The 14,744-nt window shown below is 45.6% G+C and overlaps 1 pseudogene; it reads left to right on the plus strand.

Annotated features, from left to right (window-relative positions):
- Positions 1-2,495: 2,495 nt before the first annotated feature.
- On the plus strand, positions 2,496-3,435 carry LOC127669837 (aldo-keto reductase family 1 member B1-like; annotated as a pseudogene).
- The last annotated feature ends 11,309 nt before the right edge of the window (positions 3,436-14,744 follow it).

A 14,744-nucleotide genomic window follows, 5' to 3' on the forward strand; every position in this document is an offset into this window, starting at 1 on the left:
GATCTTTTAAATCAAGGCTGGAGAGCAAGTATTGAGTAGAGGGTGCTTGCCAGTGACTTTGGTCTGAAACCAGACCTTTGAAAACTCAGTGACAAGCATCTCTTTGTACACACACACACACACACACACACACCACACACATACCACACACACACCATCTCATACACACACACACAGACACGTATACATATACATACATCCTTCACACACACACACACCACACACACATACACACACACACACACACACACACCACACAAATACCACACACCACACACACACCATCTCATACACACACACACACACAGACATGTACACATATACATACATCCTTCACACACACATACACACACAGATACACACACACACACACACACACACGCATACACCACACACATAGACACACACACATACACCACACACACACACAAATACCACACACCACACACACACCACCTCATACACACACACACACATATATCACACACACACACACAGACACGTACACATATACATATATCTTTCACACACACAAACACATACATATACACCAGACACACACACTAACACACACACACATACATACACATACATATACACCAGACACATATACTAACACACACACATGAACATACACACATATATACACATGCACACACACATGCACACACAGATACACACATCCCACATACTACACACACACACATACCATACACACATAGACAGATACACACATCCCACACACCACACATGCATACACACCACACACACATACACAGATATACACATCCCACACACACCACACACACACACACACCACACATACATAGATACACACAGCTCACACCACACACACACACACACACACCCCACACATACATACATAGATACACACATCTCACACCACACACACACACACACCACACACATACACATACACACATCCCACACACACCACATACACACACACACCACACACATACATAGATACACACATCTCACACCACACACACACACACACCACACACATACATACATAGATACACACATCTCACACCACACACACACACACCACACACATACATAGATACACACATCTCACACCACACACATCTCACACCACACACATACACACACACACACACACACACACACAATCAAAGGGTAGTCTTTCTTGTGCACTTATTGCTCCCACTGGTCAGCTAGAAAACCCAGCGGATGGGCTGAGCAGCAGTCAGCAGACGGAAGCCACGGCAGCTGGGAGCGCGACATTGCATTGATCAGTGTGACAGGAGAAGACAGCTACCATCTCCAACGTCCCACAAGCTCTTGCTCGTATGCCCACGGTGGAGCTGTGATTCCCTGACCCCCACCCCAAGCCCATGCAGGAAGCAGTCCTCTGGCAACTTGAGTGTTTGACTCATTTTAATATTTTGTTTTGCAAATGCAGCCTGACCTTTTAGCACAATTGGAACTTTGAAACTAACTTATGCTTTTAGAGGAGAAGAAAAAAAAAGGCTGAGTAACCCTGGCACAGTCTTACCTGGCCGCCACCTCTGGCATCCAATACCACCCCTCTTGCTTTTTGGTCTTCTTGATGAGTCTCTTCAGGAGAGAATGGCGTTCCTTCCGGGGGATGTATTTGTGAGGCCCAGCGGTAGCTGGCTCCAGTTACTAAAACGAACAAGGCTCTAAGCCCAGGCATTGCAGTCTCCAAGACTGCAAGAATTCTGGATGTTTCACTTACTTTCTATTAATAGATACGGGTCATTATGTTTTATGTATATACTTACGTATTATGATTCAACCATTCATAGCCGTATGACTTCGTGGTTTAAACTTCAACTTTAATCCCACAAGAATTCAGACTGGTTCTGAAGTTTGCAGTTAAAATGAAGCAGAGCAAAGCACGTAGATAGCTAAGCAACAGCACGTTCTTTCTAGGGAATGAAGCAAGCTCTAGACCACATTTGGTCAGCTCCTGCGGGATACACACGAGGGCTAAAAAGATGGACTATAACTCCAGGCCCAGCACAGTGGCGGGATCTTTCCACAAGCTAGCTCTGCTGATGCTCACGACAGATGGCAGAATAAACTTGAAGAGGGTCTGCCAATAACAAGTGTGGGATTCAGGGTTCCAAGCCAAGTCTGACTGGCCTGCGGGCCTGTGCAGGGCTCACAGTTAGTTCCGAAGACCTCTTAGGGTCTGCACTCTTAGGGACTCTGTATCTCATTGCCTTAGTCAGAAGTGTCCCAGCCACTGGGTTAGAAAAGGCTGAAGGAAAACAGGCTGAAGGACAGGGCTGTGACTTCGGCCACCAGCCGAAGACACTAGACAGTGGGCACATCAATTAATACGGAGCTTTCACAATGCTCCAGGGGGTAGTATTTGGGGGTGATGCACCCATGGTTTACATATGGTGGAGATCATGGATCTCTATATAGATAAGAAAGTCGGCACATTTGCGAGTCTGACTGTGCGACTTGCAGAAGTCATGGCTAGCCATCTGGAACTCAACAATGGGACCAAGATGTCCACCCTAAGCCTGGGCACCTGGAAGTCCCTCCTGGCCAGGTGACTGAGGCTGTGAGGGTTGCTATTGACATTGGGGTATCGCCACATTGACCGCGCCCGGGTGTACCAGAATGAGGAGATGGGAGTGGCCCTCCAGGAGAAGCTCAAGGAGCAGGTGGTGGAGCGCCAGGATCTCTTTGTCGTCAGCAAGCTGTGGTGCATGTTTCATGACAAGAGCATGGTGATAGGAGCTTGCCAGAAGACACTCAGCGGCCTGCAGCTGCCTCTCTACCTTATTCACTGGCCGACGGGCTTCAAGCCTGGGCCTCACTATTTCCCACTGGATGCATCAGGAAATGTGATTCCTAGTGACACAGATTTTGTGGACACTTGGACGGCTAGGGAAGATGATGAAGTAGTAGATGAAGGTTTGGCAAAAGCAACTGGTGTCTCCAACTTCAACCCTCTTCAGATTCAGAGGATGTTGAACAAACCTGGCTTAAAATATAAGCCTGCGGTTAACCAGATCGAGTGCCACTCATAACTCAGGAGAAGCTGATTGAGTTCTGCCACTGCAGAGGCAACATGGTGACCGCATACACTCCCCTGGGTTCTCCTGACAGGCCCTGGGCCAAACCTGAAGACCCGTCTCTCCTGGAGGATCCCAGGATCAAGACAATTGCAGCCAAGTACAGTAAAACTGCAGCCCGGGTGCTGATTGTGTTCCCGGTTCAGAGGAACTTGGCTGTGTCCCCAAGTCTGTGACACCAGCATGCACTGCTGAGAACTGTAAGGTCTTTGACTTTGAGCTGAGCAGCAAGGACATGACCACTCTCCTTGGCTACTACAGGAACTGGAGGGCATGCGCCCTGATGAGCTGTGCCAAACACAAGGATGACCCCTCCCACGTAGACGTCTGAAGCTGCAGAAAACAGATTCCCTGCTCCTCCCCAAGCAACGTACACCTGTTCTTTCTGCCTCATCTGCCCTTGAAGTGCCCTATGTCCCTCTGCTCTGGGTGGCACCTTGTAGACCAGACAGAGAGAGTTAGTTTGACATAGACTCTGGAGGGCAGTACCAGAAGCTGAGGTGTTTCTTCCGGCCTTTCTTGGTTTTTTCTTCTTACCCACCTGGAGGACTTCAACACAAGCACCCTTTCCAACCAAAGAGAAGCAAGACTTACAGCCCAAGTCATGCCACTAACACTTCAATGTGAGTGCTTAGGGCTGTAATCCTATGGGTCGGGCTTCTCGGCTCACATAAAAAACTGATTTTGTGAAGAAAAAAAAGAAAGTCGTGAACGCTAAGGTGGCTGCCAGGCAGTTCGGTCTTACAGGGCAGCCCCCTCACAGCCTTCTGGGCCACAGAGCTGCTTCTGTGCTCACTCAGGGAGAATCAACGCACCCACCAAGACCCCTGTGCAAACCAATGAGTTCACAGTACAGGAAGAAGTCTCTATACGATCGATCCTACCTTAAAGGTGACCAGAGGTATAGATGAGTCACTTCAATGTGTGATGAACAGAGGTTCAAAGAATCACACACAGGGAAGGGACCCCAGGAATGCTCAACAACCTCTCTTTGCTTCTTAAAGAGCACAAACTCATTGCATGCAGAGAGCCTCGACCCCTCTGCTCCTTCCCCAACTCTTCATCTCTGGCTTTGGCTAGTACTGTTTTCCTGCTGATTCCTAAATTCTTGCGCCGTGGGCTCTGCTCCTGTAGGTAGTAGACTCCTTTGTAGATGCCATCATTTTGTTAACAGCTTGGTTCGGTGAAGGCTTGATTTTGGACAAGCTTCAGAAACAATCTGACATCCTTTTCTAAGATTTTTTCTGATGATCATTAAGGAACACTGACTGGCCAGTAACCTCTTTTCCCTTCTGATTCTGAGTGTTGAACGCAGGGTCTTGTGCATACGGGGCAAGCAGTTAACCACTGAACTACACTGCTGTCCTGGGTGCCACCCTGGCTTACAGCTGAGGCTAGTAAGATGGCTCAGCAGGTGAGTGCTTACTGTGCAAGTCTGGGGACTTGAGTTTGATCCCAAGAACACACTGTGTGAAGGAGGAAGGAGAGGACTGCTTCTGCAAAGTTGTCCTCTGACATCCACACGTGAGCGATATCACGGATAAGTGTGTACGTGAGCTTAAGGGTAGCTTGGGACACGTATTTGAAATTGCTGGGGTTTGCCACTGTCCCTTAGATTTCCAAATAATACTGGATTTTGTTTGTTTTATGGTTGAGATAGGGTCTCACTATATCGTCCTGGCTAACCTGAAACTCACTATGCAGATCAGGTTGGTCTTTAACCCATTGAGATCTGTCTGTCTTTGGCTCCCAAGTGCTGGAATTATGGGTGTGAGCCATCCCGCCTGGCTACTTCCTGATATTTAAATGCTAGGTCTATACCGGCTTTGTTCTATGGAAGGGGATGTCCTGGTTCTTCTGCAATTTCAATTTCCATTCTATAATTTATTTCCTTCTGATATCTCAGAGAGTTAACATGCATTTTCTTATTTAAACTTTAACTTTGAGTTTAATACAGATATGGAAATGTTACTCTGCTCTAGCAAACACAGCAGTCCTGAGTATATACTCCCTTCCACCAGAGCAGTGATGGCTTATACTACTTTAATAGTGTGTGTGTGTGTGTGTGTATGTGTGTGTTTTATTTTAAATACACTGAAGATGTATTTATTTTAAGATACATTGAAGATGAAATATTTAAAATTGTATCGGAGCCGGGTATAGTGGCACACACCAGTACTTGGGAGGCAGAGGCAGGTGGATCTCTGAATTTGAGGACAGACTAGTCTACAAAGTGAGTTCCAGGACAACCAGGGCTACACAGACACCCCCCCCCCCGTTTCTCCCCCAAATTCCAACCCTGTAGGGGCCTCTCAAAACCTGTTTTCTATGTCTAATTAGTAAGAATTCTGGGTGTGATACTAGTTTTGAAAATACTTCAAGTGGTACGGGCTTTGCTCTTCATCTTCTAGATTTCAAAGAAATCATTTGTCACCCACGTTTCAAATTCCTTGTGAATTGCTTATTTCTTTTAAAAATATTTATTATTATTGTATGTGCGTGTCTTAGTTACTTTTCTATTGCTGTGATAAGACACAATGATCAAGACAGCTTATAGAAGAGTTTATTTAGGGGCTTACAGTTCCAGAGTGTTAGAGGCTATGATCATTATCACGGGCAGACTGACAGCAGGCAGGCAGGCAGGCAGGCAGGCAGGCAGGCAGGCAGGCAGCAGACAGGCAGGCAGGCAGGCAGGCATGGCTCTGCAGCAGTAGCTAAGAGCTTACATCTTAATCCACAAGCACATGCAGAGAGGACGCACTAGGAATGACTGGAGTCTTTTGAAATCTCAAAGCCAATCCCCTAGTGACACACCTTCTCCATAAGGCCACATACTACCTCATTCTCAAATAGCTTCACTATTTGAGAATTCTGGAAACCAAGTATTCAAACATATGAAGTTATATTATACAGGGACATTTTCATTCAAATCACCAAAGTACATGTGATATGTGTGTGTTGGGGTGGGGTGGGCCCTGGTGTGCCTATGGAGGTCAAAGGATGACTTTGTGGAGTCCCACCTTTTTATCTACCTTTATGTGGGTTCTGGGGAATTAATTCAGGTTGCCAAATGCCGAGAAGGCCATCTTGCCGTCTCTTTTCCTTTTCTTCTTTTTCTTTTAGAAGTTTTTAGGATTGGCTCTTTATCTTTGGAAGGATATGGGATATATTCAAATATTTTGACCAGGTTACACATTGAAGTAAAAATTTCCCTCTTAATTCTGTTCTCTAAATAGTTTCCTTCTCAGGGGCAGAGGGTATTAGCTATCTCTGTCTTTGAGAGGCAGTCTGTGCGTAAAGGGCACACATGCATGCATGCATACATACATACATACATATACATACATACATACACGCACGCACACACACACTTTTATACAAATCATAGCATGCATGGTCGGATGGCACTTTTCAAAGGTAGCTTTACCTTTGAAAGTTATATCAAAGATGACACATTCCATCCCTTTTATTGTAACTCCATTAGTAATAACTTCCCCACTAAGCATGCGTTCCTTTGTCTTGTACAGAGGGACTGCCTCAGCCAGCAGATGGTAGTCATAGTGACCCTTTGCCAGTTTCCTGTTTCTTGGGACGCCTAACCCTGCAACCCAGCTGCCATGCTGTGGGATCACTCTGGACACAGACAGCAGAAGACATCAGTGGCCGAGGTGATGAACAGCTCCAGCTAAGGTCCCAGCGAGTACCCAGAAGTAACTGCCAGATATGTGAAGACCTCAGAGAGTGTCTACCTCCTGATGTCAAGTCAGCCAAAGTCTCAATATAATGCAATAAATGGCCCACGGTGCCTTTTCAGAAAATCCTGCCCTGCAGAATTAGAGCGCATAATAAAATGGTTATCTTTCATATTTAGGGGATGATCTGTTGCACAGAAGTGGGAAATGATAATGTATGTTACATATTTTTGCCTTTGCTTTGTTTCTCAAACTAATATATTTTCATAAGTGATAATTATATAAGCCCTCTCTTCCCTTCCCCTCTTCCCTTCTGTCCTCCCCTCCCCTTCCCTCCCCTCTCCTTTCCCTTCTCTCCTTTCCTGCCCTCCCCTGCCCCTTCCCATCCTCCCCTGCCCTCCCCTTCCCTCCAGTTTCCTCCCCTCCCCTCCCCTCTTCTCCCCCTTCTCTCCTCCCCTGCCCTTCCCACCCTCCCCTCCCCTTCCCTCCCTTCTCCCCCTCATCTCCTCCCCTGCCCTCCCCTGCCCTCCCCTGCCCCCTGTCCTCCCCTGCCTTAACTTGTCCTGCCCTTCCTTCCCTTTCTTCTTTTTTGTCCCTTCTTCTCTCCTTTTGTGTCAGGATCATATGTATAGCCCTGGCTGGCCTTGAGCTTGCAATCCTCCTGCCTCAGCCCCCAAGTGTTGGGGTTGCCAGTGTGTGCCACACATGCCTGGCTGCTCTTTTCTTTTTGTTCTTATAGAACACAGCAGAATGTCTATCAGTTATACTGCAGACTTCGCTCTGATTTCCTTATCATTTAAAATGTATTTTCCATTATTGTTAGAACATTTATTAAGTCACATCTTTTAATTTCTTGATTGATGTAAGCTCATATTTAAAAAGTTACTAATATATCTGCATGCATATGTTTGTGGGGATATGGTCAGAGGACATCTCTATGAAGTCAGTCCTCACTCTCTACTTTCATGTAGGAGTTTGAGATCGAAGTCAGGTTGCCAGGGTTCTGAGGCAAGCACCTCCCCCCACTGAGCCTAATTGCCAGCCCAAATGAATGTCTTTTCAATCTAACAACTAAATTTAAAGTTTCTAGGCAAATGTTTTTGTTTCGAATGTCCTCATTTTCAAGGTATTGGTTATTTATCTGAGATAATGTTTAAAATATTTATGCTAATGTCCAAAACCTTCCCTGCTCCCTGCACTGTGTTCTCCACAATGTTTTATTGATGTCTTTGTTGCTCTCTGTCTTCTTTTTAAAAACAACATTATTTCTCATGCATGGTGGTTTGACTGCATGTATGTCTGTGGATCACAGGTGCGCCTGGTGTCCACGGAACCCAAACGTGGGCACAGGATCCCTGGAACTGGAGTTACAGGTGGTTGTTACCCACAATGTGGTTCTGGGAATTCTGGAAGAGCAGCCAGTGCTCCTAACTGCTGAGCCATCTCTCCAGTCCCAGTCGTTTATCTTCTTGATGGTGTTTCCCTTGAACATTTGATAATTTTTAGACCACCAAGACACAGTGCTCAAAAGCTGGCCAGGAGCTCTAGGTGTGGAAGAGAGGAGTGGATTCATCAATCAGCAGACTCCATTTATGAGACAGCAAAGAAATGGCTTTTGTTTTGGTTTTACTTTTGTTTTGTTTCTTCTTCTTCTTCTTCTTCTTCTTCTTCTTCTTCTTCTTCTTCTTCTTCTTCTTCTTCTTCTTCTTCTTCTTCTTCTCCTTCTCCTTCTCCTTCTCCTTCTCCTTCTCCTTCTCCTTCTCCTTCTCCTTCTCCTTCTCCTTCTCCTTCTCCTCCTCCTCCTCCTCCTCCTCCTCCTCCTCCTCCTCCTCCTCCTCCTCCTCCTCCTCCTCCTCCTTCTCCTTCTCCTCCTCCTCCTCTCCTCTTCCTCCTCCTCCTCCTCTTCCTCCTCCTCCTTCTTTCTTCTTTCTTCCTTCTCCCTCCTCCTCTCTTCCTCTTCTTCCTCCTCCTCCTCTTCCTCCTCTTCTTCCTTCTCCTCCTTCATCTTTTTCTTTGAAATTATAGTTTCTATAGTAACATACTTTCCAGTGTTCTGTCCCTCAGCTTACCGTGGGACTACATTTGAATAAATTTATGACTAATCAAAAACACCGAAAATCAAGTCACACATTTTTCTTTCACGATAGACTAATTGTAAACTCCAGAGACTGTAAGTCAAACAGTTAAAGTTGGGGACTTTTGTGTATGTCGGGTTGTTGGTGCACCGATTGCCAGAGGAGGAACAGGGGGAGATGCTCATGTACACTTCAGCTTCATCAAACCCACGATGCCTTCACTAGGAGCAACTGTGCCCAGTCCGGAGCACTCCTCATCCTCTGTCTCTGTCTCTGTCTCTGTCTCTTGCCTCTCTAGCTTACCAGAGTTAGTCTCTCCTTCCACTATGTGAAGTCTAAACATCAACCTCAGGTTAGGCTTGGTGGTGAGTCCTTGGCACACTGAGGCATCTTGCTAACCCCAAAGACAGAGCCTTTATATTTCAACCCAATAGAGATGAGACCTTTCGCTTTTCAATATAAGAATAGATATTTCCTAGCCTGGTGGGGCTAAAGGAGACCATTCTGAAATCTGGCTACTCCTTATATGGTCCCCTGACATTTTGTCTTTTTCAGACTGCATACTCCTGCCTCCCCTTTTCCCCGAGAAATCCTTTCCATCGAGGGCAGAAGGAATTGTCTTTGCTTATCCTATAGTCTCAGAGTCGGTCTGTATCTTATCTTCCTTTAAAGCCTTGGCCCTTGAAATTTAGAAGCTAAGAGCAGAGATGTAGCAATAGAGTTCTTGTTTAGCATCCTTAAGATAGCGTTGTGATATCCCACCAGACAGCTACTTCTGGTGTGTGTTGGGAAGACCCAGATGCAGAGTGGAACAGAGGCATCTGCGATTTAGACTGGGCTGGGATTAGCTGAGAGACAGGGCAATTTTCTTTCCTTTGATATGCTTCTTGAAGCTTCCTTGTAATTAAGGAATAAAAAGCATTGAATAAAGGCTATAGGTCATGGAATTGTCACTAACTGGAATGATCACAGTTAGTGATCAGGAAGAATAGTTATAAGTTAAAAAATGATCATGCAAGTAATGTTATACGAGAAGCAGCGAACTGTTGTTGTGTATCAATATCCCACTCCTGAGATCACCCTTCTATCTTAGAGGGAAGCTTATGAAGACACAGGGGGCTTAAGGAGCGTGATACAGCAAGGTGCTCTAATAGGAGGTGAAATATTCCACCCTTCAGGGAAGCTAGTTAATCTCAAGAAATATACAACTCAATAGTTTCAGGAAGTCTCTGAAACTTAACAGATTTACTAGACCTCTCCCTTCCCAAGCTTATAGAATCACTCTCAGAGAAGCTAAGCTTCTTGGAAGAGGCAAGGACCAGGCAAGGTGCTTGGAGGAGACATTGTTCAGCCCAGACAGCTGCCTAGAAGTTGTGTGGTAGTGTCCGGTTTCCAGCTTTTATGGCCCGTCACCCATACTCAGCTATGTAGTGTAGTGAATGGTCAGCATGGGTCACCATATTTCAAAGACACACACAGCAACCAAAGGATGACTTCATCTTGGGAATCCCCATGAGACCTAGGAAGGGAAAGACCTTGGCCTGTCCCTCCTGTGTTTCTGGTGCTCCCCACTGGCTGAGTTAATCCAGACTCCCAGGGCTTCTGTTGGTGCTTGTTGGCTTTCTGTTGCACAGAAACAAGAAAGGATACAGTGGAGCTATCTTGTAGAGAGGACAAATTGAAAATTTGGAAAACGTTATGAAGTTCACCAGCCCCTCTGTTCTGATAAGATTTGGTGGAACAGAAAGGGACACATTGTCCCGTCTTTGTTATTACGGTTTGACAGAGAATCAGCACAGTGTGTTGAGAAATAACTATACGGGTTATCTACATGTAAGGAATGACAGTGTTGAAAACCAGTGGTCTGGAGGGGAGGACAATTTTATTCCCCTTAAATAGTTTCCTCAGATGGATTTGAGATTGGAGTTGAGCCACTGCTTGGAATGTTGAGGCCAGGAGAACTCAGCTTGAAGACCGTTCCTAAGCTTGGGATATCCGATGAGCTATGAATCAGTGCTTACAAGTAGATTCAGATGTTTTCCCAGAGGCTACAGGGAAACTCTCACACCATAAGGGCACACTGATGGGGAGTTCCTGGGGACTATGTCTAGTGACCTGCTCTTTGTTGCCGCTTTCTCTGCTCATAGGCAAGACTCTCTGACAGCTTCAAAACCTATATGTCCCTCGTAGCACAACAACTATTATCATAGCCATGCAAACAAAGCCAACACTATTTCCAGTGAGGCCGTTCAAAATGTTGGAAACAGTTTCTAGTGTTTTGTGGAATGATCTGTCCCAGTTTTCAGTATTGCATGTTCTTGCCATCTTCAAAAAGAAAAAGAAATCAAGCACAGACATGTGAAAACGGGCATGCTTTCTATTTAAATCTTCTATAATGGTTCTTTTTGGTGGTGAAATATAAAACACTTAAAATATAATCAGAATGGAAAGAAGATTGTTCAATTTCAGGGTGGCAATTAGTCATGAATAGAATTTACTGCACTTGTGTTCTGCGTTGTACTTCTATGCTGGCCAGGAAAGCACGTGACAGGTTGAGAGAGTTGTTAATGTCCCGCTTCACAACGCGGGAAGGCAACAGACTTTAGACAAGACAAAATAATCAGAACAACCTGTGATGTTACTGTAGTTTAAATCCAGGGCGCCTGAAGCTCAGAGATAAAGAGCAAGAACAGAATGAATGTTTTCATTAAAGTTCCAACTTCAAATACCACGAGGGTCTCAGGAGGTTATCCAGCCTATTCCCAGCCTTTGGCAGGATTACAGTGAAACCAGCTCAGGCAGATGGCAATCCATCCTACGCCTGAAATTGCCCATTCAAGAAATTTGATACAACTCTCTCAACAGTGGCTTCAATAGACTCACTTTTCTTTAAGTTCTCAGGGGACTCATTTATGCTGTCTCAAAGAGCGCGGGATAACATGCCTATACTCCTGTATGCCTAGCGTGCCTGGGCTCTCCATGCCTACCATGGAGGAGGGAGAATTATCTTTTAATACCTGTGACAATGTGTAAATAATGCCACACCATACAAGAATCCTTCCCCCTTCTCCATCTAACCCCAAAGGTCTTGTATCTGTCTAAGAGGTGCTCCCACCTGTGTGTGGAACACACACACACACACACACACACACACACACACACGGAGTCCCCCCCCCCCCCCCCCCCCGCCCCATCCCCAGGAATTGGAAAAGCAATTATGCCTCAGTCAGGGGGCTGTTGTCAGTACACGGTGAATGGCTCATGAGGCCAATGCAAGTGTTTGTTGAGGATGCATCAACTTGCCAAGAGGTGTTGATGGCCACAGTGTCTTGGAAGATCTTCCTTAAGTCCTTCATCTTCTCCGTTTTCTCCTTTGAGGTTTCCTCCTCTCGGATGATTTTAGTTTGAGTCAAGTGAATATAACACTAGCTAGCACCTTGTTAACTTCATACACAAACACATCACTGTTGATCCACAACCTTTCCTTTCTTGTTCATTCCCAAGAACTCACATTAATAAAGGCATCACAACATAAAACATTTTATAAATTTAAAAAGTCCCACAGATTACAAATCCAAACACTTTAGAAGTTTTCTCTTTTAAAATCCAAAGTCTCTATGAAACTCCGAAAATCTCTTTGTAAAATGTTTAGTCTCTCAAGTTTGGGTGCCTGTAAAACTAATACTTCCTTCTGCCAGGAGGGAAGAACCAGGGTATAGTCCCAATAACAAAGCGAAACTACATTCTAACAATCTAAATAACCCAGTGTCAAATATCCGGATTCACTTGGGATCTTTTGGGCTCTTTCGAGGGGTCTGGGTAGCTTTTCTGGCTCTACCTTCTGCCGCACACACAGCTGATCTTCCAGGCTCTCCTTGGTGGCCATGTACAAGATGCCAGGGTCTCCTACTGCAACCAGGCTGAGCGCCCATCAGTAGTAGCCTCTGGGTCCTCTTCATGGAGACAAGTGCCACCTTCTCTTCAGGATTCCTTTAATCCTGGGTCTTCAATCGCTATTGAGGCTGCACCATCTCCACTGGCCTCACCTATTGCTAAGCCAGTTGGTTTTTATGCCAACAAAACCAGAACCAGTACCCATACCCAGAACCTGGGTGATTCTTACACATTATCAAGTTTGGCTGCCAGCATGAGACACAACCTTGACCACCTCTGAACCCATCTTGCAGATGCTGACTCTGAGGAAACACTTTCCAGGAAGATTTCACCTCCATGATGCTGGTCTCTTCTTAATCACTGCTAATTTCTTAGCTCCAGCTGAGCAGCATCAATTGTCCCAGTAATGGAAAGGTTTTGATTCAGCAGTTCTGGTCTCTTATTAATCACGTCTGGTTTTTTAGCCCCAACTGACTAGAACCACAGACTCTTTTTTTTTTTTTGGTTTTTTGAGACAGGGTTTCTCTGTGTAGCCCTGGCTGTCCTGGTCTGTAGACCAGGCTGGCCTCGAACTCAGAAATCCGCCTGACTCTGCCTCCCGAGTGCTGGGATCACAGGCGTGCGCCACCACTGCCCGGCAGAACCACGGACTCTTAATTCAAAATATCAAACGGCCCTGATAGAGACTTTAAACTTTCTCCTGAGACTCCACAAGCTCTGCCTCATTCATCTTCATCGCTTTCAACATTCTTATTTTCCACGTTCCTACTGAACATTCCACTCAGTTCTCAACACCTAACAGACTTTCTCTGGCAAAGTTCCAAAGTCCTACAATTCTCCCCAAAGTAGCATGGCCAGCCATACTCCACTCTCCTGGTACTAATTTCTGTCTTAATTAGGGTTTCTATTGCTGTTATGAAACACCATAACCAAAAAGCAAGTTGGAGAGGAAAAAGTTTATTTGGCTTGCACTTCCATATCACTGTTCATCAAACGAAGTCAGGACAGGAACCCAAACATGGCAGGAACCCGCAGGCAGCAGCTGATGCAGAGGCCATGGAGGGGGCTACTTACTGGATTGCTCAGCCTGCTTTCTTATAGCACCTAGGGTCACCAGCTCAGGGATGCCTCCTCCTACAATGGCTGGGCCCTCTCCCATCAGTCACTAATTAAGAAAACGCCCTACAGGCATGCCTACAGCCTGGTTTTATGGAGACACTTTCTGAACTGAGGTTCTCTCTTCTTAGATGATTCTAGCTTGTGTCAAGTTGACACAAACTAGCCAGTACATTCTTCTAGCCTCTACTTTTGGAGCTGTGGAGTTAATTTCTTCAGCTTTCCAGTGCAGGTAGAAGAGCCTAAATGTCAGTAATTCTGGCACAGGTTGACCGGAAGAAACCCGACAGAAGACGGGCACAGGAAGTAACCCCACACAGGTGGGCACAGGAAGTAACTCGACTCAGGCAAGCACAGGAAGTAACCCCATGAAGGTGGGCACAGGAAGTAACTCACAAGGGCTGGCACCGGAAGTAATACCACGTAGGCGGACACAGGAAATAATCCCATGCAGATGGGCACCGGAAGTAACCACACACAGGTGGACACAGGAAGTAACCCCATGTAGGCAGGCACAGGAAGTAACCCCATGCATGTGGCAGGCACAGGAAATAACCCATGCAGGCTGGATGCAGTCAGTGTAATATTTAGCTCTCTGGTTCAGGGAATATGCACACACAAACGGAGTCAACAAGAACATTGACTCCGTCCTCTTTCTCTGGGAGATGTTTCAGTTACATTTCATGAATGATTGGTGGCTCCCGTAGTATGCAGGCACATCTGTCCGTGTACCTCTTGTTTTTCTGGTGAAAAGATACTTGTTCTAAGTTTAGATCCTTAAAAAAAAAAAACGTTTAATCTCCATTTACCTGAAAGTTCTATAACACAGTTAGAATGGAAATTTGCTACACTTGAAAACTTTT

Source organism: Apodemus sylvaticus, chromosome 19, assembly GCF_947179515.1.
Source record: "Apodemus sylvaticus chromosome 19, mApoSyl1.1, whole genome shotgun sequence".
NCBI lineage: Eukaryota > Metazoa > Chordata > Mammalia > Rodentia > Muridae > Apodemus > Apodemus sylvaticus.